The following is a 25,456-nucleotide window of genomic DNA, read 5'->3' on the forward strand; positions in this document are numbered from 1 at the left end:
GCACCAGGAAAAAGTGACCATGAAAACTGCTGGATTATCAAAAAATCCAACTGGTTCTCGAATGTCCTTCAGGGAAGGGAACCTGTCATCCAGCCTGGACCTACATAAGACACTGCCCTCAATGGCAAAGGAGAGATGGGAGAGAGAGAAAGAGAGAGATGTGCTGAGGCTGCGGCAAAGGAGAGGGATTTTACATATCTACAATTCGACCAGGACTTTGACAGAAACATTAAACCCTCAACCTCCTTACCTAGAAGGACCAGGGAAGCAGGTGTATGTGAACACCACCACCTCCAGGTTCTCTGCCAAGTCACACACCGTCTTTACTTGTTCTAACATCCAGTACAGGATGAGCAAATATTTCCTCCACTTAAATATTGGAAAAACCAAAGTCGTTGTCTTCAGTCCCCACGACAAACTCCACTCCCCAGCCACCGACTTCAACCCTCACCCCGGTGTCATGAAACTAACATCTAATGTTCATAATATTTTTCTGGGTTATTGTGAAGTATGTTTATGGGGGTAAGTATAGTTGGGTCTGTGTGTGATTTAATTACATTTTGTAGTCAAGCAGACTTTAAATCATCAAAAGAAGCTAGGTGCTTGCGTGATAATGAGTAAACATGGATGCTGGCTTAGCATGTAAGGAATGAAGGGCATTTGCATTTTTAGATAAATGAAGGGATATTTGGATTTCAAAGGGATTGTAGTCTGTTTGCAAGTAGCCAGATCAGCAACGCTAAGGAATGTGTTTATTTTTCCCAAAGGTTACTGATAATATATTGTCAACATTAAAGTTTTATGTTATGAGGAAGATACAGTTTCAAAGACATATGGAACAACAGAATTTACATATTAAAAAGAGAGAAATATATGCAAAGGAGAATGAAAGTTTATGTGTGGGAAGGCCATGTAACATCTAACCAGAGGGTGTGAAATAGCCTTTATGAAACCTCCAGCATGTGTGCATAAGTCTGCTATGCAACAAAACATTTTGTTTATTTTATTCATTCACAGGATATGGGCTTTGTTGGCTTGGGCCAGCATTTATTGTCCATCCCTAATTGCCCTTGAGAAGGTGGTGGTGAGCTGCCTTCTTGAATCACTGCAACAAAAGCCGGAGAAAAGCCATTTGGATCTCCACTGTCCAGGGTATTGTGTTAACTTGCTGAGTATGTTTTAAATCTGAAATTTATTGTGAACAGTTGCTTTAAAGGGAGTGCACCTGGGAGTCAGGTTAATTAGGAATTTTAGGAGTTATTATAGTAGTAATTGAAGTAAATGTTTGTGCTTGACATCTTTTATTTTGTTAATAATATTTTAATGTATTTTTTTTAATCGCTGAAGGTCTTGTTGGACCTATTACTTCTGAATTTAGTGCACACATCTCGTAATAAATACAAATTGTAAAACCATTGTGATAGCGCGACCAAGTTTCCCTCTTGGATTTGGTCTGCCTGGCACACAGCATCTGCCATGTCATAACACTGGCAACAGTCTGAGGCTGAACCAGATTGTTCACAACCATGGCGTCATACTTCACCCCAAGATGAGTTTTCAACCGCATGTCTGTATCATCACCAGCAACATCTATTTCGATGTAAGTCTCAGTTCATCTGCTGCTGAAACTGTCATCCATTCCCTTGTTACCTCTAGCCTTAACTATCCTAACACACTCCTGGCCGGCCTCCCACATTCAACCTCCCTGTAATCTTGCCCGTGTGCTTACTCGCAGCAAGTCTTACTCACACATCACCCCTGTGCTCGTTAAGGTACAAAGGTTCTGGGTTAAGAAGCACCTAAATTTTAAAATTCTCATCCTTGTTTACCTGCATGGCTGTGACTATCCCTATCTCTGTAATCTCCTCCAGTCACACAACCTTTAAGATCTCTGTAACTCATCTAACTTGAACATTCCTGATCTGAATCACTCCATCAGTGTTGGCCGTTCTTTCATTTACTAGGCCCCAAGCTCTGGAATTTCCTCTTTAAATCTCTGCTGCTGTCTACCTCACTTTTCTCCTTTGAGACACTCTTTAGAGGCACAATATAAATACAAATATGTATATTGGACATATATCACTGTTCATCATCACTGGGTGAATAACCTGTAACTCCTGACCTAACAGCATTGTGGGAGCACCTTCACCACACGGACTGCAGCGATTCAAGAAGGTCAAATATCATCTTCTCCACAGGTAACTGGGGATGGGTAATATACGCTGCTGGTCTTGTTAGTGACAACAAATCCCAAAAATAAAATTTAAAAATATGTATATGTAAAATAAATTAAAAACATTAAGAGAAATACTTGTTCCTAAAACAATACTATTTTACATGGTACAGACAGACAGGGTCCGCTCAACAATCTGATCTCCCCAGAATCTATCTCTTGACAATTTTACATTGGAAATTTCTGGGCCTGACTGGGTTCCATCGTCCTCAGGGTTAAACCCAGCAGCTTCTCCTCCATTTCCACTCCAGCTCAAGCTGATGCAGCAGAGGCTTTGATCAGAAAATTGGATAAGCACCTGAGAAAAAAGTTAGGCTACAACGAAAGGGCAGGGGAGTGGGACTGGCTGATTTGCTCTTGTAGAGAGCCAGCAAAGGAACAATGGGCTAAATAGTCTCCAACCGTATTGTAATAATTCTAGGATTGCATGAGAAAGGACCTACACTCTGGTCAGGGACCAACCTCTGGAAGGAATACCCACCCCGATATAAATCAGTTCTTAATTGATCCATCTCTGATTCTAGGCTCAATGCTGCGAGCAACTCCGGCAATAAAACAAAAAATTGCGGCTGCTGGGAATCTGAAATAAACAGAGAAAATGCTGAAAATACACAGCAGTTCAGGCAGTAATTGTAGAAAGAGAAAGAGAGTTAACGTTTCAGGATGTGCAGAATGAATTACAAGGAATAAAAATGAAGCAGAGTTTGATGGTCAATATAAGCTCAGAAGCAGAAGTAAAATGATCTCTCATGCAGGGAAACAATTCCAGACCATGGGAAGATAAAGCTGGTAAATCAGCAGTGAATGGCGGGGGGATGACCAGCACCAGAAACCTCATTTAGACATATCTGGCAGAAATAACAGGAAAATACCAAACATGGTTAAAAGAAATGCATTATTAGAGGCAGACAAAGTGAGACAATGGCAGAGAGGTGATTGGGGAGGGCAGAGGTGAAGCAGAGCAATGGATGGACATGGGTTCGGATCCACATCAAAGGAGCCACCCCAGCCCCAGAACACAGCACTAGAAACTCTAAGCTGTAGGTGAATGTTCAATAATACCTCTGAAACAATGTCACTGTTTTCAAATTTAAAATCTCCTGTTGGAGCCTGCAGCTGTAAAGCTATCAGAAGCACCGGAGTCAGAGCAAAATATGGCAGTTTTCAAATCTTCTAACTCCCTGTAAAAGGAGATTACAAAAGTTATGTGTCAGTTGAGGTTAGACATTAGGAAGAAACAAATATTTCTCTTGATTTCCACTTGCTGTGTCTAAATCCTCCCCTTCTAACCCCCTGTAAAAGGAGTTTCCAAAATCCATCACTGTCAGTCCAGGATAGAAACTCACAACATTCTCTCCTCCTCTCTTGCCCAGGATTACTTAAGCAAGGATAAATGTGCATTGGAAGCAGCTCAGAGAAGCTTCGCTAGGCTGATTCCTGGAATGATAGTGTTTGTCTTATGAGGAAAGGTTGAGCTATGCTCATTGCAGTTTAAAAGAATGAGAGGTGATTTTATTGAAACAAGCAAGATTCCGAGGTAGCTTGACAGGGTAGATGCTGAAAGGATGTTTTCCCTCATAAAGGAATCTAGAACCAGGGGGCACAGTGCAAAAATAAAGGATCTCCCATTTAACACTGAGGGGGAGAAATTTCTTTCCCTCTGAGGATTTTAGTCTTTGGAATTCTCTTCCTCAGTGAGCAGTGGAGGCTGGTCATTGAATATATTCAAGGCTGATCAGCCATGATCTTATTAAGTGGGGTTGCAGACGTAATGGGCTGAATGGCCTGCTCCTAATTCTGATGTTCCCGTTTTTATGTTCTTCAGATGGCCACCCATGCACCCTGCAGCATATTGCCCATCCGCTAATCTCGGCCTGTCATTAGCTCCTGTGCGCAGAGTGGGCACAAAATCGATGATTTTCTCTCCTGGGCACCGGCACCCTGGCGCTCCGCCCACACTCTGTTATGTCACCAAGATGGACCCACATGCGCACTGCTCCCGCTGAAACAAGATTGCGGAAGTTAACCTGGGCCTGGACCCGGGAAAAAGCACCGGAGCTGCATATGCAGGACCTGCACGATCTTATTCGGAGCTTGAGGCCTACACCGGACGTTTATGAAACCTCTCCCTCCCACCTCCTGGCTCCATTTCTCCATCCGCCCCGCCCGCTCTCACCCATTACCAAATGCCTCTCCCTCACTCGCACTGCTCCGAGCAAAGTGAGACTGCGCATGTTCCAAATAGTTAAGCACTGCGCCTGCGCACTAGGGTCCTGCAGTGTGCATAGAGCATAGTCACAACTGTAGGGGATGTTGGGGAACAGCAGAGCCATTGAAATATCCAAACACAGAGTAGCAAATAACCTTGTTTCGCAATTTAGATACATTAATTTAAAAAAATGTGTAAATATTTGCAAATCTGTGCGCTGTTATGTTCCATTTCTTAAAGTGATTTAAACAACTGCTCTCCTGTGGAAATACACTGAGATTTAAAAACTTTTCCCATTGGTTTCCTCTCACTCCCTTCCTGAAGGTATTGACTCTGCCTGGTTTCAATCCCACAGCCTCTGGTTTCTCTATCTTTTTCTCTGTATCTCCTGATACTGAATACACCGTCTGGTTTCAATCCCACAGTCTTTGGTTGCTCTATCTTTCTCTCTGCATCTCCTGATACTGAATATTCGCTGTTTTATTGAATAATCAAGCACAGATGGAAACCATTTGGCCCACCATGCCTGTGCTGGCTCTTTGGAAGATCTATCCACTTAATTCCACAGCCCTGTTGCCACTGTCAAATCGATATCTATCTGCTGTAGTTATGCAAGAGGTGAATGGAAAGGGTTTTCCAGTTGGACACTTCTCAGGCATTCTCACCCCTGTGCACAGAGCAGATATTAATGGTTCACCGAATTAAGAACATAAAGTGTGGAAAAACTCAGTAGGTCTTGCAGTATCTATGGAGAGAGGAACAGAGTTAATGTTTCGAGTCCAATATGACTCTTCTTCAAAACAGAACTGGACAGTCTGTGGCCATGTGTTCTGACGTTAAAACCTAATGTGCTTTGTTTCTTTATTAGAAACAATAACACTCCCATTGCCTTTTGTTCCATGACATCTTTGCCATTTAATCTCTCGCACCTTCTAACCTATCCTTGACCTTCTCTTTCGTTTGCCCCATTTTTTTCAACAGCATAAAACCTGTCCTATGTCTGCCCCTCTTCAGTTCCGAAGAAGTCACATTACCTCTGTTTCTCGCTCTCCACACATGCTGTCAGACCTGCTGCATTTTCCCAGCACCTTCCATTTTCATTGCAGATTTCCAGTATATTGCTTCCATTTGGGGTTCACTGGTTAGTTAAGCACACAAGAGTACCCAGTACAGTTTATTTCAACAATTCCACATACCCGATAGACTTCTTTGACATTATTAATTAAGCACCAAGTTAAGGCACTATCTCTTCGACTAATGAATAATGGAATTACAAATCAAAGACATTAATACTCTGTAACCTCACAGATACCAATTGGTTGGGATGTTCCAGTATGAAAGACCCCAGATACTTGTCAGGTGAAAGAGGCCGTGTCCAACTGACCTTTTAAAACCACATCACTGTTAAACCCATCTGGGGTTTATGTGAATTTTATGAAAGTATTAGGCTCGTGCTGCATCTTTGATTCCTTATGACAGCTGTAGTATCCTTATTAAATACCCAGCACAATGCTTAGCCCAGAAAGCTGAGGTTATTGTGATCACAGCTCTTCAAACCGCTCCAGACAGAATCGCCATCTTTTCTGAAAGCTCCTTTGGTTGTAACTCCCTCAAGGGAAACTTAATTCTCGAGCAAAAAAAAAACGCAGCTACTTCACAGCAGAAAGGAAACCACTCACCCACGAATCTGATCTCTGAATGATTTGGGATATTGCTGGTAAGTGTCCAAGACAAGTTGCTATTTGTAAGGTGAAGGTACATCAGCAGCAGCAGTTAGTGAAGAGGGTGATGGTAACAGCCAGGCAGACTGCCTCACCAGGAAAGCATCTCCAGAGGGGATTCCATGGGATCTACCCAAAACTCCATCATTGGCACCAATATGACAGACTCCAGTTAAACCTGATTTAAAAACTTGTCAGGACCCTGACCCTGATGTGACTGTGGTCAAAGAGGCTGTGCACCATAGGAAAATCATTCCCTCATCCCTCGCAGCAAGTAAGGACTCAGTCGTCCTACATGATGAAGTTTTCTATCACTAGGATGGCTCCAATTTGATTTGGGTCACACCTCGATGCCTTAGAAAATAATGGATTTTGTTTAGGGATCAAACTGGGACTTGTTTCCCTTCAGGGCTCTCGATATGTTCATAATTACTATTGGTGGCTGAAGATGCACTTCATCCTGTGTATCATCTGTGCCCAGATTAATCCGGCCCTGTGAAATGAAAGGTCCCAATGGACATGCCCCATATGAATGATCTTCCCTGGGAAACATTGCAGATTAATGATACAGGCCCACTACTCACAGTAAAAGGAGGGGACCGGTATAGTTATAGATATGTTTACCTGTTGGATTGAAGGATTCCCTGTCTGTAAAAATGATGCAGTCACGACAGCTAAAATTTTGTGGGAACAGATATTTACCAGATAGGACTTTCTGAAAAGGATAGAGAATGATAATGGTTCTCATTTCACAGCAGAAGTAATGCAGCAGCTCTGTCATTTTGTGAGTGTGGAACAACATTTCCACATCCCCTACCACCCAGAGTCCAGTGTGATGGTCGAGAGCTTTAATCACTCTATAGAAATGACACTGAAAAAAACTGTCATGGAGGGAGATGATGATCTGGTCAAGGCCAAAGACTGGGTTACCATCATTCCTAGTTTCTAAATGACCATTCACTCCCCTCCTGTTCACCTCCCCGGTCACAGCCCATTTCAGCTCATGACAGGTCGGCCAATCCAGATTGTGTATCCCCCCGGGGTCCCCACTCTCCATTGCTACTCGACCAGTTTCTCCAGAACCTCCAAAAAACCTCAGCATCCTCCCTGCTACAGGCAGTGGAGAAGATGGTGCTGCCCATCTCAACACCTCCAGGGAGAACCACCCCACCCATTACATTAACTGTTCAATGGGAGATGAAGTCATGTTAAAAACATTGTGAAAAGGAGTGGGGTCGGGAAGCTAATTGGGAAGGTCCATATGATGTTCTAGATGATTGGGGAAAACAAATGTTATATTAGTGAATTGGAAACGAGAGAAAGGAACACAATATCTGAATTACCATGGAGGTCAGCGTAAACTGTACAAAATGAAAAAGTCAGATAACCAGATGGAGAATAAATACTGTGTTTGATTTTATCCAACAGGGACAAGATATGGATGGTTATTGTGCTCCTGAACTGTGTCCAGGCTGAAGTTCTGTCCCTGCTGTATGTATGATCTTCCCCCAGATTGTCCTTTCTGAGCTCCAGCCAGGTGATGCTAAACACTCAGGTGGGAACAAAAATCCAGAACAATAGTTTCCAAACAAATCTGGTTGATTTCATATTTATCCATAATATTAAACTCTAGACAAGCTTGAGAGGCTATTACTACCAGAAACAAATGCCGACTCTCAGAATGAACATGGTTCTGTCCTGATGTGATGAACAGCAGCAATGATAGCAGAAGCCAATCCCTGCAGTCACTTGTGAACACGCTGGTGTCTCACCCGGTTGGATGTCTGAGTGAATCCCTTCCCACACCCATAGCAGGTGAATTCTATCCTGCACTGATCGTGACACTGACACTATCAACTCCTTTTACAGGATAGCAGCGAGGGAGGATTTACAGACAGAAACCTCAAACCAAATATCACATCAAAATCTGACAGTCACTCAATTCATCAGGACCTGGCTATCATCAGCCTTAAAATTTGGAAGGAGCAACGTTCTGTCTGTGTAAAAAAGATCTTCAAAATAAGTGTGATTGATAAACTCAGACACACACACACACCCGAGTGAGAGTGTTCCAGTGAACTGACTGTGGAAAGAGCTTTAACCAGTTACACAGTCTGAGAAAACATCACATCATTCACAGTGGGGAGAAACTGTACACGTGTTCTGTGTGTGGACGAGACTTCAACTGACCATCCAACCTGGAGAAATCGTGGAAATGTGGGGACTATGGGAAGGGATTCAGAACTCAGTTTGTGCTGGAAATTCATCAATGCAGTCACACTGGGGAGAGGCCGTTCACCTGCTATGAGTGTGGGAATGCATTCACTCAGTTATCAAGCTATCATAAACACCAGAGAACTCGTATCAGAGAGAGACCACTCAACCGCTCTGAGAGCGGGAATAGGTTCACACATTCATCCATCCTGCTGACACACCAGCGAGTTCACACCAGGGAGAAACCATCCTCCTCCTAGTGTGGGAAGGGATTCACTCAGCTCACCCACTCGCCTCACACCAACTCACCACTCTGACACAAGACCTTTTAAATGTTCTAACCGTGAGAAGAGCTTTAAAAGCTAAATAGATCTGATGATTCACTAGCGCATTCACACTGGAGAGTTCATCTGTTCCGTGTGTGGGAAGGGATTCACTAAGTCAGCCTGCTGACACACCAGCGAGTTCACAAGAGGCTCCAGGGGATGGATTCTGCTGTTACTGATACCGCAAATTACATCCAGGACAGAACCATGTTCATTCTAACAGTTGGAGTTTGTTTCAGTTGATATTAATAATCTCTGCAACTGGGCTGGAGTTTAATATTCGGGATATAGGTTAACTAAATCAGCTTTGTGACAAACAGACAGTGTTCGAGCCCTTGATTTCTCTAAGATAGGAGGAGACTGATTGATGTCCTGTTACCAAATGTTCCATTTTTGGGCCTTTTCTCCTTTGTTAATGGAGACTTGTATTTATATAGCGCCTTTCACAACTTCAGGGTGGCCCAAAGTGCTTTACAGCCAATTAAGGTCTATTGAAGTGTAGTCCCTGTTGTAATGTAGGAAATGCAGTCACCAAATTGTGCACAGCAAGATCCCACAAATAGAAATGTGACTTTGACCAGACAATCTGTTCAGTGATGTTTGTTGAGGATAAATATGAAGCAGTACACCAGGGAGAGCTCCCCTACTCTTTGGGATAACATCATGGGAACTTTTAGACCAACTGAGAGGGCAGATGGGACCATAGCTGAAGGTCTCATCTGTAAGACGGGACTTCTGACAGCGCAGTGCTCCCTCAGTACTGCATCAGAATATCAGCCTGGATTTTATGCTCATGCTTCTGGCTGTGGATTTGAACCCACAACCTCCTGACTCAGAGATAAGGATGCAATCACTGAGCCACAACTAACACCTCATCATTACTCCAGATTATTTCAGTTCTCGTACCTTCAGTTAGTCTCATGGACAAGTGTAAGATTTTAGTCCAGGAGTCACAGATTACCCAAAAAGGGGATCGAAGTTGTAGGTGATTTTAAAGCATTTTATTAAGAAACAACAGTTTAGATACGATACATCAGTTAAAGAGGCAGAAAGAACATACAACCCATAACAGGTGAGAATGGTTTACTGGTCCCGGTGTGGACAAATGGATGGGGAAATGCAGGGGGGGAACCTGATCTCCATGGCTGGAGGTGGCAGTCTCCTCGGAATGGTTTACTGGTCCCGGATCAGGGGGATGCTGATCTCCGTGGCTGGAGGTGGCAGTCCCCTCGGAATGGTTTACTGGTCCCGGATCAGGGGGATGCTTATCTCCGTGGCTGGAGGTGGCAGTCTCCTCGGAATGGTTTACTGGTCCCGGATCAGGGGGATGCTGATCTCCGTGGCTGGAGGTGGCAGTCCCCTCGGAATGGTTTACTGGTCCCGGATCAGGGGGATGCTGATCTCCGTGGCTGGAGGTGGCAGTCTCCTCGGAATGGTTTACTGGTCCTGGATCTGGTGGATCCTCATCTCTGTGGCTGGAGGTGGCAGTTTCTTCCTTTCTCAGTATCCTTGAATCAAAGTGTTTGGCTAAAGCGAGCATGGATCACTGAGAAGTTCTTTGTTGTCTGAAGCGATTTGCCCTCTTGAAAGGCCTTTTATATCTTATTTATTTTGTCAATCGCTTTTTCAATTGTCCATTAGCAGGGCGCAGATATTCGGGTGAATCCCTCATATTGAGGGGCCATGAAGCGATTTAGTGGCTCATCGCTCTCTAAGACATCTTGTTTAACCTTTACTCAGACAGTTGGTTTACATCTGCATCATGAGATTCCAGCCACCCCCCTCCTCCCCTCCCACCCACCCTGCCACCTTAGCAAGTTTGTCTTGTTTCAAGGTCTGTGCTAGAGAATATGTCCTTGGCAGAAATAACAAGGCTACACTGTCCTGTGTTTGTCAACCCAGAAACTTTCTTCAAAAGTGAGAGCATGCAAGAGAGAGGGATTCCTATAATATTCAATAAATTTATTAAAATTTTATAATGTTATTGGACAATGATTTCTTCCAGATCTCCCCATCTTGAGAAGGGAATATCCTTATTGACTGCTCACAAGCTGATTTCTAACTAACACAGATATTTCTAAGCTACGAGCTTGTTCTCCCAATGCCTTGATTACATAGCGTCGATAACATACTAAAGCTTCTGGAATTATCAGAATCAGCAACTCAAACCCCTGAGCTACCACCAAGAATAAATGTAAAAACTTTTCCAGTAAAATGTGATAACTATGGACTTTGATTCATCCTCCCCACCTGCAGATCATCTCACACAATTCTAAATTATTGGCATATTGTAAATACATATGGTTCAAACAAAAGTTTGTACATGGACTTTAAAGATTCTCCAGCTCTCTGTTCACCTGCATTCATCTTGTGGATGTTTCTAAATCCAGATTCTATATCCCTCTTCACTTTAATTTTACGCACTCTGATAGATACCAGTGTGATTAATTCCATCCTGATTGGTTTCTCTGTGGAGTTTGTGTCAATACCTTGATGATTTAAAATGTTCTCTCATTCTATTGTCCATAATAATCACTCAATGTTGTTCTGTTGTTGAGCAGCTGAGCATGTCTGGGACCCAGTCTTCAGTGCAGCTTCACCATGCATTTCGGCATTTTAGTTACTCTAGACATAACAAATCACACCTGCACACTAGTATCCCGGTATCACATATGCTCCATCTGATACAAGCCACTCTTGAGCTTTCAGGTGATCTTATTGAAAGATCAAACGGGGCATCTGACTGAAGATCTTTGCTTATGGTTCTGATGCCTTAGGTAGTGAACAGACTATCAAATGCAGTTTTATTAAAAGTTCAGAGGCAAGGATATAAACATCTCCGAGAGAAAGCTATCAATTTACTCGTCCCATCTACACTTTTCTGAGTTTCACTAGAATGTACATGGATACCAGGTTGATCTATTCTATTGAAGTGTACCTGAGGTGGGGAGAGGGGATTATTCCAATTCCCATTTGGTGGTGTGATTTACTCTATCTTTTATCCTAAGTGGGGCATCCCATTAATTACCATTCTATCTCACTCATGAGCCGTGGAGGAACTTTACCATCCAATTTAATATTCTCATAATGTGGTGTAATTGGATCAGAGACAGGAGTGCAGGTACTTGCGGTCAGTTTGAAGATAACTCCCATATCAGCCGTTCTCAAGTACTTTGTCTTTAAAGATAAAAAAATGGGATAAAACAAAAATTTAGTTCAAAATATCACCATGTTGTCATTGGAAAGGGTTAACCTCTCTGCTTGTTTGCAAACGCACAGAGCAAACATTCTCACATGCACACAATTGTGTCAACGTTACATAACTTCTTTTTCAGATCAAAGATGAATCAAGTTACAATTTTTAACTTTGTTTTTCCAATTCTTTTGGTTTTTTAAAAAATCTTTTTCCCAAATTTTGCTTTGTTTGATTCTCTCTTCAAGTAATTGTCCAAATGACTGTGTTAAAACTGACAAAAAAATTAAAATTTAAAAAGTTCCTTTTACTGTTAAACAAAAGCTTCAACCTTGTTAGACCAACAAGAGTTAAAGAGGGTGGAGCTTCCCACTGGTTATGTTTCAACTTGTTTGCAAAGGTCATCACTGTCATTCCAAGATAGAAATTCAGAACAATCAATTCTAGTTTCTATGGAACATTTTTTCTTCTCTTGTTCCCCCAAAGCTGTAAATCCCCGTCCCACACACTCTCCCCCTCCCTGGGCTGAAATCCAGACCTATCTCACCATTTCTTTCCTCCACTCCAGTTTTCTCCCTCCCTCTCCTCTGCCTGGGTTCAGTCCTCCAGCTCCTTTCTGCAGACTGACAATAAAATTACTGAGTCTTATTGGGGGTTTGTGGCCTCCAGCGGGTGTTTCTGAATCCTCCCCGCCCACCTCCCAGGGTTTCCTTCCTTCCCTCCCTCCCACAAATCAGAGTCCTTATTGATTTAAGTGTAACCTCTTAATTATTGTCCCCCCCTCCCCCAACAAGCTCAAAGCTTAATTGGTGAACAAAAATTTTCATCACCACATCGAGACTGGGCCTGTTTCTGTATCAAGTAGCACTTGCTAAGAAATAACCTCCTCACTAATGCTAAGCTTGGGTTCCGCCAGGGTCACTCAGCTCCTGACCTCATTACAGCCGTGGTTCAAACATGGACAAAAGAGCTGCACTCCCGAGGTGAGGTGAGAGTGACTGCGCTTGACATCCAGGCAGCATTTGACCAAGTTTGCCATCAAGGATCTCTGGAAAAACTGGAGCCAATGGGAATCAAGGGGGGAACTCTTTACTGGTTGGATTCATACCTAGCACAACGTAAGATGGTTGTGGTTGTTAGAGGTCAATCATCTCATTTCCACGACATCACTGCAGGAATGCCTCAGGGTATTGTCCTAGGCCCAACCATCTTCAGCTGCTTCATCAATGACCTTCCTCCCATCATAAGGTCAGAAGTGGGGATGTTCACTGGTGATTGCACAATGTTCAGCACCATTCACGACGCCTCAGCTACTGAAGCAGTGCATTTCTAAATGCAGCAAGACCTGGACAATATCCAGGCTTGTACTGACAGGTGGCAAATAACATTCACAACACACAAGTGCCAGTCAATGACCATCTCCAACCAGTGAGAATCTACCCATCACTCCTTGACATTCAGTGGCATTACCTTCACTGAATCCCCCATTATCAACATCTTGGGGATTATCATTGAGCATAAACAGAACTAGACCAGCCATATAAATACTGTGGCTCCAAGAGCAGGTCAGAGGCTGGGAATCCTGCTGCAAGTAACTCACCTCCTGACTCTCCAAAGCCTGTCCACCATCTACACGGCACAAGTCAGGAGTGTGATGGAATATTCCCCACTTGCCTGGATGAGTGCAGCTCCAACAACACTCAAGAAGGTTGACACCATCCAGGACAAATCAGCCCACATGGTTGGCACTCCATCCACAAACATTCACTCCCTCCACCACCAACAAACAGTAGCAGCTGTGTGTACCATCTACAAGATGCACTGCATGAATACACCAAGGCTCCTTTGACAGCATCTTCCGAACCCATGACCTCAGTCATCTCGAAGGAAAAGGGCAGCAGATAGATGGGAACACCACCCCCTGGAAGTTCCCCTCCAAACCACTCACCACCCTGACTTGGAAATATATCGCCATTCCTTCAGTCGCTGGATCAAATTCCTGGAGCTCCCTTCCTAACAGCACTTTGGGTGTACCTACACTGCATGGACTGCAGCAGTTCAAGAAGGCAGCTCACCACCACCTTCTCAAGGGCAACTAGGTATGGGGAGTAAATGATGGCCCAGCCAGTGAAGCCCACATCCCTTGACTGAACTTTAAAAAAAATTATATTAATATATGATATATCACTATATCATATATTAGACAGAGGTCATGGTCCATATCGGTATCAACAACATAGGTAATAAGAGGGATGAGGGCCTGAAAGCAGAATATAGGGAGCTAGGAAATAAATTAAAAAAACAGGACCTCAAAGGTATTAATCTCAGGTTACTCCCAGTACCATGTGCTAGCGAGATCAGGAATAGGAGAATGGACCAGATGAATGCATGGCTGGAGAGATGGTGTAGGAGGTAGGGATTTAGATTCCTGAGGCATGGGGACTGATTCTGCAGATGATGAGACCTGTACAAACTGATTCAGTTGCACCCCAGCAGGACCAGGACCAGTATCCTCGCAAGGGTATTTGCTAGTACTGTGGGGGAGGGTTTAAACTAGACTGGTAGGGGAATGGGAAACTGAGCGAGGAGACACAAGAGAGGGAAACAAAGATAGGAGTGAAAGATAGAAAAGTAGAAAGCAAAAGTGGAATGCAGAGGAAACAAGATCTAGCAGCAAATAGGACCATAGTACAAAAAGAGATGTATAAAAAATGTTAAAAAGACAAGTCTAAAGGCACTGTATATGAATGCATGGAGTATTTGCAATAAGGTAGATGGATTAACAGTGCAAATAGATGTAAACAGGTACAATATGACTGTGATTACAGAGACATGGTTGCAGGGTGACCAAGGCTGGGAACTGAATATCCAATGGTACTCAATATTTAGGACAGACAAGCAAAAAGGAAAAGGAGGTGGTGTGACATTGTTAGTTAAGGACGAAATCGGTGCAGTAGTGAGAGAGGATATTGGCTCAGAATATCTAGATCTTGAATCAGTCTGGGTGGAGCTAAGAAACAACAAAGGACAGAAAACATTAGTGGGAATTGTCCATAAGCCTCCAAACAGTAGTGATAAGGTAGGGGACAGTGTTAAACAGGAAATTAGAGATGTATATAAAAAGGGTGCTACGGTAATCATGGGTGACTTTAAACTGCATATAGACTGGGCAAACTAAATATGCAATAATACTGTGGTGAATGAATTCCTGGAGTATACAAGATGTTTTTTAGACCAGAATGTCCAGGAACCGACTTGGGAACAGGCTATCCTATATTTGGTATTGTGCAATGAAGGAGAGTCATATGGACTCAAAATGCTAACTGTTTCTCTCTCCACAGGTGGTGTCAGACCTGCTGAGTTTTTCCAGCATTTTCTGTTTTTATTTCAGATATCCAGCATCCGCAATATTTTGCTTTTACACTAGCATCACGAGGAAATCTTTTCAGTAACAAGTGGTAAGAATTTGGAATTCACTATCTGATGGATATAGGTGCAAGAGTGACCTTCAAAAGGATAAATTCTTGAAAGAGAAATGAAGCAGGGATGAGTAAAGAATGGGGGAGTGAGACTAACTGGATAGGTCGTCAAATTTGTCAGCACAGATTCAATAGGCCAACCGGCCTCCTTCTCTGCTGTACTATTAGGAGATTGTCATCTATAATAATGTAAAGATTCATAATAAACATATGATAGAATCATAGAGTACAGATGGCCATTCAGCCCATTGTGCCTGTATTGTCTCTGAAAATGTTACCAATCTGTCGCGCTCCCCTGTTCTTTTCCGATTGCCCTCCAAATCTTTCCTTATTAGATAAAAGTCCAAATCACTTTTGAAAGTTACGACTAAATCTACTTCTACCAGTCATTCAAACAATGACTTCAGTCTTCCCAGTATTTAATTGGAGGAAATTTTCTGCACATCCACCAAACACAAAAGACATGCACAGTTTGGTCCTGCTGTGATGGTGTGATGTTTTTTCAGCCTTTGTAACAGGTCAAGGCGCTTTCCGCAGTCAGTTCACTGGAACACTCTCACTTGGGTGAGTGTTTGTCGGTTCTTTACCAGTCACACTGATATTTGAAAAGTGCAGAAGGAGACAGAACAGACAAACGTTTCTCCTCCTAGATTCAAAGGCCGATGATATTCAGATCCCGATGAATCAAGCGACTCTGCCAGATCTTGACGTGACATTTGGTTTGAGATTTCTGTCTGCAAATCCTCACTTTCTAATATCCTGTAAAAGGTGTTTATAAAAGTCATCACTGTCAGTCCAAGACAGAAATACAGAACAGACAATTCTAGTTTATATGGAACATTTTTTCCTCTCTTGCTCCCGAAAGTTGTAATTCCCCGTCCCACACACTTTCCCTCCTCCCTGGGCTGAAATCCAAACCCATCTCACCATTTCTTTCCTCCACTCCCAGTTTTCTCCCTACCTCTCCTTTGCCTGGGTTCAGTTCTCCAGCTCCTGTCTGCAGACTGACAATAAAATCAATGAGTCTTATTGGGGGTTTGGGGCCTCCAGCGGGTGTTTCTGAATCCTCCCCGCCCACCTCCCAGGGTTTCCTTCCTTCCCTCCCACAGATCAGATCCTCATTGATTTGAGCCCAAAGTGTAACCTCTTATTTATTGTCCCCCCTCCCCCATCCTCTGATGTGAACCATCCTCCACTCGCTGAGCCAGGATGGCGGCCGTTAACCTGGGCCTGTTCCCGGGAGGGAGAAGCCCCGCAGCTGCAAACCAGGAGCTGACAATTATTCCTCAGGGTTTGCGGATCCACAAAGTGTTTCCAAATCCTCCCCGTCCAGCCGCCGGCTCCATCGCTCCCTCCCCCCCGGGCCTGTCACCGCGGGGTAAACACGGGGCCTGGGGCCTACCCCAGAAGTTGCTCCAGTTCCCAGTCCAGCCGCGGTTTCCATTCCTTCCCTGTGCTCACAATCTCCTCCCGCCTCCCGAACCGTCCGCTCCTCCTCACTCTGTCACCCTGACTGACACTGAGCATGCTCAGAGCGCACACCCACACTGCACCTGCGCACTGGGAGCGGGCTCACCGGCCGTCGCCATCTTGGGAGAGGAAAGCGGGTCTTGTTCAGGGAGCGGGGCGCAAGGGCGGCCATCTTGGTAAGGGAAGGGGTGAATGAGGACGGGGCTTCCTCCCCGGTGACAGGCCCGGGTTACCCGGGCGACCGGCCGCCGCCATCTTGTGATGAGGGTTTTCCATCCGGGTGTTTAGTGAAGGAATGGACAATGAGCTGGAGTCAGTTTGAAAACTGTTCAGAGGAAGGTCTGAAATCAGATTTACATCCAGATACCTGTAAGGACAATAAAGTTTACATCAATTATGTGTTTAAAATGAAATCAGAATGCTGGAAATACTCAGTTCTGAAGAAGAATCATATTGGATTGGAAATGTTAAATCTGTTTCTCTCTTCACAGAAGCTGCCAAACCTGCTGAGGATTTCCAGAACTTTCTGTTTTTATTTCAGATTTCCAGCATTCACCGTATTTTACTAAAATTATTATGTTTCTTTGAAATTTTGTTGGATAATTAGTTAAGAGTAAAATAATTGTTACCATTTAAATGTACAAATCAGTGATATTTATTTGTGTAACGGAGACTCGGCTGTTCAGGAATAATGTCAGAAATCACTTCACAGAAAATATAGTGGAAATCTGGATTCAATCAATTGAAATTTAAAAACTGAGATTTCTAGATGTTTGTGAGGCAAGAGTATTAAGGCTATGGAATCAAAGCAAATGGATTGTTTTAACATGGAAATCAGGCATCTGCATATTGGAGCACAATGTCTGAGGTTGGACTGATTCTGGTTCTGTTTTGAAGGTGGCGTAGGTTCCCTGTCTGTTCTGTAGATTATCTCCATGCCCACGGGTAATTTTCTCGAGGTGAAATGCAGAGAGGAAAATGGAGAAGAGGCGTTGGTGCAATGACGCAGCCTTGTCTTATCCCAGTTTTCACTGAAATAGGGCCTGTGGTAATTTTGTTGATGAGGTTCACAGCTTCCATGTCATCGTGGAGTAGGCGGAGGATGGTGACAAATTTCTGAGGACAGACAAATTGGGGAAGGACACAGGATAAAACGTCACGTTTGATAGCGTAAAAAGTTTTTGTGAGATCAGAAAAGGCTAAGTACAATGGTGGGTGCTGTTCCTTCAATTTTTCTTGGGTTTGCCACACAGTGAAGATCATGTCTGTGATGTCTTTTGATGGGGGGAAACCACACTGTAACTCTGGAAGGAGCTCTTTGGCCACTAAGAGAAGGTAATTGAGGAGGATCCTTGCAATGTTCTTCCTTGTGGCAGGCAGCAGAGAGACTGCTGTGTAATTACCGCATTTGGAGTTGTCTCCCTTCTTGAATACAGTCACAATCACAGTGTTCCAGAGATCCCTCTTCCCAATGAGGAATATGCGGTTGTGCAGCTGGGCCAGGAGTGTAACTCCACCATGTTTCAGAATTTCAGCAGGGATTCCATCTGTTCCAGGGGTCTTGTTGTTTTTCAGCTGTCAAATAGCTTTTTTTATTTTCACTCTGGGCCATGGTAGCACTGAGCCTGAGCCGGACGGGGTATTGAGCAATGGAGTTGAGGACATCGAAGTCAGAGACCCAGTCTCGGTTGAGGAGTTCTCTCCAGTGAGCACTGACTGCCTCCCTGACATTGATGAGCTCCCTCTGTGCTTGGCGCTCAGTGGGGTGGGCCCTTGAGTGTTTGGGTCACAGATTGTCTTGACAGCGCTGAGGAAACCATACATGTTTTTGGTGTCCATGAGTTGTTGGATCTCTTATGCACTTTCTCCCCACCATTTGTTATTTATCTTGCGAATTTTACCACCTACCAGCCCCTCCCCCTGCACCCCATTGATTAAGAATAATGGTGAAATCCTCAAAATTTGGACCATTTTCTGTATCTTGGAAGCCTCCTCTCGATGAAGGCAGACATAGATGACAACATTCCTCATCGCCTCCAGTGTGTCAGCTCAGCCTTCAGCCGAACGATGAACAGAGTATTTGAGGGTCAGGATGTCAAACCCAAGACTCAGCTCATGGTTTACTGGGCAGAAGTGATCCACCTGCACCTCAAAGCTTCTGATACTTGGACAACCTACAGCAGGTACCTCAAACCACTGGAGAGCTACCAACAGCGGTGCCTGCATAAGATCCTCCAAATCGCTCTCAAACTGTTTTACACCCTTGGAAAATGGTGAGAGTAACAGTTCCTCTGTGGAGGCCAACCAGAGCCAAAGCTATGGCACTGTGGGTGGTGCAGCTGCTTGGTAGGGGGAGGAAGAAGTTTTGAAGGGCACTAGTGGTAGGGGATTCTGCAGTGAGATGAGTAGACAGGCGCTTCTGCAGCCGTAGACATGACTCCAGGATGGTATGTTGCCTCCCGGATGCCAGGGTCAAGGATGTCACGGAACGGCTGCAGTATTCTGAAGGGGAAGGGTGAACAGCTAGAGGTCGTGGTCCATGTTGGGAGCAATGGCATAGGAAGAAAGAAAAATTAGGTCCTGCAAGCAGACTTTAGGGAGTTTGGTCAGAAATTGAAATGCAGGACTTCAAAGGCAGTAACCTCCAGATCACTCCCGGTGCCATGCAATAGTGAGTATAGGAACAGAAGGATAGAACAGATGACTGCGTGGCTGGAGAGATGGTGCAGGAGGGAAGGCTTCAGATTCCTGGGGCATTGGGACCGTTTCTGGGGGAAATGGGACCTGTACAAGTTGGACGGCTTACATCTACACAGGAATGGGACCAACATCCTCACTGGGAGGTTTGCTAATGCTGTTGGGGCAGATTTAAACTAAATTGGCAGGGGAATGGGATCCTGAAAAGTAGTTCAGAGGGAGAGAAGCTGAGATGGAATTAGAAGTTAAAACGCCAGTAAGTGAGTCTGGAAGGCAGAGGAAACAAAGGCTAGATAAGAAAGAAGTGAGTTTAGCAAGGTTAAATGGAATATATTTTAATGCAAGGAGCCTGAGGAATAAGACAGGCAAGCTGAGGGCACAGATAGGTACGTGGGAATATGATATCATAGCTATGACTGAGACTTGGCTAAAAGGGCAGAATTGGCAGCTCAACATTCCTGGTTCTCGGGTATTCAGACAGAGAGGGGGATAGAAGAGGATGGTTGGTCGCAATATTGATCAAGAAATCAATCATAGCAGTGAGGAGGGATGATATCTTGGAAGGATCATCAAATGAGTCCGTATGGGTATAAGTAAAAAACACAAAAGGGGCAAACACGCTATTGGGTGTGTGCTATAGGCCCCTAAACAGTCAGGGAGAGATCGAGGATCAAATATGTAATCAAATTTCAGAGCAGTGTAAGAATAATAAGGTAGTAATAGTGGGGGGATTTTAACTACCCAAATATTAACTGGGATAGTTTTAGTGTGCAAGGTAAGGAGGGAACAAAATTCTTAAGTTGCACCCAGGAGAACTTTTTTAGCCAGTACATAGAAAGCTGAACAAGAGAGGGGGCAGTTCTGGACCTAATATTTGGAAATGAGCCCGAGCAGGTGGAAGGCATATCAGTAGGGGAGCATCTTGTGACCATAACTCAGTTAGATTTAGGATAGTTATGGAAAAGGATAAGGTTGCGCCGGGAATAAAAATTCTAAACTGGGGAAAGGCTAATTTTACTAAACTGGGATACGATTTGGCCCAAGTGGACTGGGAGCAGCTATTTGCAGATAAAACTGTGTCAGAGCAGTGGGAGGCATTAAAGGAGGAAATAGCGAGCGTACAGGGCAAAAATGTTCCCATAAAGACAAAGTGGGGGACCAAGCCTGGAGAACCCTGGATGTCAAGGGACATAAAAGTTAGGATTAAGAAAAAAAGAGAAGCTTATGGAAGATAACAAGGGCTCAACATGGCAGAGTCCCGGAAGGAGTATAAAAAGCGCAGGGGGGACCTTAAAAAGGAAATTAGGAAAGCATGAGAAAGCATTGGTGGGTAGAATAAAGAAAAATCCAAAGCTGTTTTTAAAACATATAAAGAGCAAGAGAATAACTTGGGAAAGAGTGGGGCCAATTCGGGACCATAGAGGTGATATGTGTGTGGACCCAGAAGATGTGGGTACAGTGCTCAATGAATATTTTGTGTCGGTCTTCACAATGGAAAAGGATGACGCAGGGATAGACATCAGGGTGTAGGACTGTGAAATATTAGAGGAAATTAACACAGAGAGAGAAGAGGTACAAGCGGGATTAGTGGCCTTAAAAATGGATAAATCCACAGGCCCGGATGAGATTTATCCCAGGCTGTTGAGGGAGGCAAGGGAAGAGATATCAGGGTCCTTGGCAGTAATTTCCAAATCCTCTCTGGCCACAGATGAGGTGCTGGAGGACTGCTGAAGTTGTCCCATTATTAAAAAAGGGGGGAAGGAATAGGCCAGGAAATTACAGGCGTGTCAGTCTAATCTCAGTGGTGGGGAAGTTACTAGAAAGAATTCTGACGGACAGAATATATCTGCACTTGGAGAGACACACATTGATCAGGGATAGTCAGCATGGATTTGTTAAGGGAAGGTCGTGTTTGACAAAGTTGATCTAAGTTTTTGAGGAGGTAACCAGCAGTGTCGATGAGGGTAATGCATTTGATGTGGTCTACATGGACTTTAGCAAGGCTTTTGATAAAGTCCCTTATGGCAGACTGGTCAAGAAAGTAAGAACCCATGGGATCCAAGGCAAAGTGGCACGTTGGATCCAAAATTGGCTGAGAGGCAGGAAGCAGAGGGTGATGGTAGAGGGATGTTTCTATGACTGGAAGCCTGTTTCCAGTGGGGTTCCGCAGGGCTCAGTGCTGGGGCCCTTGCTGTTTGTGGTATACATAAATGATTTTGACTTAAGTGTAGGGTGTATGATCAAGAATTTCGCAGATGACATGAAAATTGGTAGGGTGGTAAATAGTGAGGAGGATAGCCGTAAACTGCAGGAGGACATCAATTGATTGGTCAGGTGGGCAGAGCAGTGGCAAATGGAATTCAACCTGGAAAATTGTGAGGTAATGCACTTGAGGAGGGCTAACAAGGCAAGGGATTACACTATGAATAGTAGGACCATGGAAAGTACTGAAGATCAGAGGGACCTTGGTGTGCATATCCACAGATCCCTGAAGGTAGCAGGGCAGGTAGATAAGGTGGTTGGGAAGGAATATGGGATACTTGCCTTTATTTGCCAAAGTGTAGAATACAAGAGCAGGGAGGTTATGCTGGAACTGTATAAAACACTGGTTAGGCAACAACCGGAGTACTGCTTGCAGTTCTGGTCACCACATTATAGGAAGGATGTGTTTGCACTGGAGACGGTGCAGAGGAGATTGACCAGGATGCTGCCTCAGCTGGAGGGCCTGAGCTATGAGGAAATATTAGATAGGTTGGGGTTGTTTTCCTTGGAGCAGCAAAGGTTGAGAGGGTCTTGATAGAGGCATATAAGATTATGAGGGGCATAGATAGGGTGGATAGGAAGGCACTTTATCCATTAGTGGAGGGGTCAGTAGCAAAGGGGAATAGATTCAAGGCAGGAGATAGAAGGTAAGGGGAAGTTGAGGAGAAATTTTTTCACCCGGAGGGTGGTGGGAGTCTGGAACTCACTGCCTGAAAGGGTGGTTGAGTCAGAATCTCTTGTAACATTTAAGAAGTATTTAGATATTCACTTGCATTGCCATAGCCTCCAGGGCTATGGGCCAAGAGCTGGAAAAAGGGATTAGTATAGTCAGATCTTTGTTGACCAGCGTGCACACGATGGGCCGAATGGCCTCCTGTGCTGTAAATGTCTATGAGTCTATAATCCAGTGGCAAGAAAGGAAGTCCCACAGCAGCATCTTTTCCCAAGCCAACTTGCCCAGCATCAAGGGACCAGTCACTCTAAATCAGCTCCACTGGGCGGGACATGTTGTTCATATACCTGCTGCCAGACACCCGAAGTAACTGTTCTGCTTGGTACTTGGTCACAGCAGGAGATCCCAGGAGGACAGTGGAAACAGCGATCTCTTCAACATGCCCCTGAAGAGATCAAATATGCCCACCAACTCATGGGAGACTCTGGTTTATGACTGCTGAAATGGAGAAGTCTCATTTGGTAAGGTACCTAACACATTGAGATACTTGGTTGGGAAAATGCAGAGGCAAAGTTGAGGTGTGTTAGAGAACGTACAAACCTCCAAACAACCCACCTATGCAACCTTTCAGGCACCACCTGCCCCGCATGTGACAGAGTTTGCAGATCAGGCATTGAACTTACCAGTCATCAAATCAGAGTGGAAGCAAATCATCCTTGATCCCAAGGGACTGCCTAAGATATAGGCAGTTTGAGCAGATCAGGGAGTTGAGTCTCCCTTCCTGGTGACTGGCCCTGGTTACCCAGGCCACCTGTTCCCATTTGAGTGAGGAAGGCGGGGCTTGTTCAGCCAGTAGGGTGCATCTGTGGCCATCTTGGTGAGGTGACATTGGGTAGGCAGGGCTTCAGGGTCCCAGTGACGAGGAGAGAAAATGATTGACTCGTTGATTTTATTCTCAGTCTGCAAACAGGGAGTGGTGAACTGAACCCAGACAGAGTAGAGAGGGGGAGAAAACTGGGAATGGAGGAAAGAAACTTAACTGGATTCTGTGCAGGCCAGACAGTGTTTTTGTGGGGTGGTGAGAAAAAATGAAAAATGTTCCACAGAAACTAGAATTGTCTGTTCTGGATTTCTATCCTGAACTCACAGGGATGGCATTTGTAAACTCCTTTCACAGGGCATTAGAAGGGGAGGATTTACAGACAGGAAACTCAATCCAAACATCACGTCAAGATCTGACAGAGCTACTTGATGTATCTGGACCTGAATATCATTGGCCTCTGAATGGGAAGGAGAAATGATTGTCTGTGGGGAAAGATTTCAAACATCAATGTGACTGGAAAAGCACCGAGACACACACACGTCTGAGTGAGAGTGTTCCAGTGAACTGACTGTGGAGAAATCTTTAACCAGTTACAGATCCTGAAAAAGTACCACACTATTGAGATTGGGAGAAACTGTACACATGTTCTGTGTGTGGACAAGGCTTCAACTAATCATCCAACCTGGAGAGACACGAGGACACAGGCACCATGGAGAAACTGTGGAAATGTGAGAACTGTGGGAAAGGATTCAATTATCCATCCCTTTTGGAAATCCATTGACGCAGCCACATTGGATCGGGTCCCATGGAGAAACCTTGGAAATGTGAGGACTGTGGTAAAGGATTCTATTATCCATCCCTGCTGGAAAACCATCGGCGCAGTCACACTGGAGAGAAGCCGTTCACCTGTTCTGTGTGTGGGAAAGGATTTACTCAGACATCCTGCCTCATGTTACACCAGTGAATACACACTGAAGAGAGGCCTTTCAGCTGCACATACTGTGGAAAGAGGTTTAGGCAGTCATCCAGCCTCTCTGCACACCAGCGACTTCACCCTGGGGAGAGGCCATTCACCTGCCCTGTGTGTGGGAAGGGATTCACTCATTCATCCGGTCTTTGGTCACACCAGCGAATTCACACTGAGGAGAAACCATTCAGCTGCACTTCCTGTAGAAAGAGGTTCAGGCAGTCATCGACCTCAAGACACACGAGCGAATTCACACTGGGGAGAGGCCGTTCAGCTGCACTTGCAGTGTAAAGACATTGAGGTGTTCAGCCGACCTCAATTCACACAAGTGAGTTCACTCTGGGGAGAGGCCGTTCACTTGTGTTTGTGGGAAGGAATTCTCTCATTCATCCAGCCTTCTAAAACACCATCGAATTCATACTGAGGAGAAGCCATTCAGCTGCACGTCATGTGGAAAGAGTTTCAGGCAGTCATCGGCCCTCACTGCTCACCAACGCACGCACACTGGGGAGAGACCGTTCATCTGTTCCGTGTGTGGGAAGACATTCACTCAGTCCAGCAGCCTTCTGTTACACGAGCGCACTCACACCGGGGAGAAGCCATTTACCTGCTCCGTGTGTGGGAAGGGATTCACTCAGTCTGGCTGCCTGCATATGCACAAATGCACTCATACTGGGGAGAAGCCATTCATCTGCTCTGCATGTGGGAAGGGATTCATTCAGTCACGGTACCTGCTGACACATCAGCGAGTTCATGAGTGATTCTTGGGGCTGGATTCTGCAATTTTTTTCTGCTGTTGATCACATCCAGGGCTGATAGTCTGACAATGTTAGGTTTGTTTCTGCAGATGTTACCAGCCCTATAACTGGCTGGAGTTTAATATCCTGGTGATGTCACTGATTTTTGGGGCTACAATGTCCCTATTTAAAACCGCCATCTGTGACATTGCCCCTTAATTTATGAATTCTCAACAGGAACTCATTTACAATAAAATTATGAACTTTTACTTCATTCTAAATTGATCTTTGATGTAAACTCTATAATTCAGTGTCTAAAAGGTTCCACTGATTAACATCTCCAATTAGAAAATGCTGTTTAATCCTTGCTGACAATCAGGATCAGTTCCACAGGACACGTGTGATACAAACATCACCACATAATGGAAAAACAAAGGTGACAGAGGAGATTG

At 44.4% G+C, this 25,456-nt stretch overlaps 1 protein-coding gene and 1 long non-coding RNA gene across 6 annotated transcripts in view; one reads left to right on the top strand and one right to left on the bottom strand.

Annotated features, from left to right (window-relative positions):
* The window catches only part of LOC144697371 (uncharacterized), a 423,816-nt gene that overhangs the window by 274,665 nt on the left and 123,695 nt on the right, over positions 1–25,456 (top strand). The gene's annotated exons all lie outside the window — the stretch shown is intronic.
* Positions 15,263–25,456, bottom strand: part of LOC144697271 (uncharacterized) — a 407,386-nt gene continuing 397,192 nt past the window's right edge. For 2 of the 5 annotated variants that reach the window (XR_013580326.1, XR_013580325.1), the window contains exon 2: positions 15,610–16,134. The gene's annotated coding sequence lies outside the window, so the exon portion shown is untranslated. Of the gene's footprint in view, positions 16,135–16,777; positions 20,742–25,456 lie in introns of those variants that run through there. The other 3 variants (XR_013580322.1, XR_013580324.1, XR_013580323.1) reach the window with 3 other exon arrangements.

This window comes from Cetorhinus maximus, chromosome 23 (genome assembly GCF_964194155.1).
Source record: "Cetorhinus maximus chromosome 23, sCetMax3.hap1.1, whole genome shotgun sequence".
In the NCBI taxonomy this organism is placed as follows: Eukaryota; Metazoa; Chordata; class Chondrichthyes; order Lamniformes; family Cetorhinidae; genus Cetorhinus; species Cetorhinus maximus.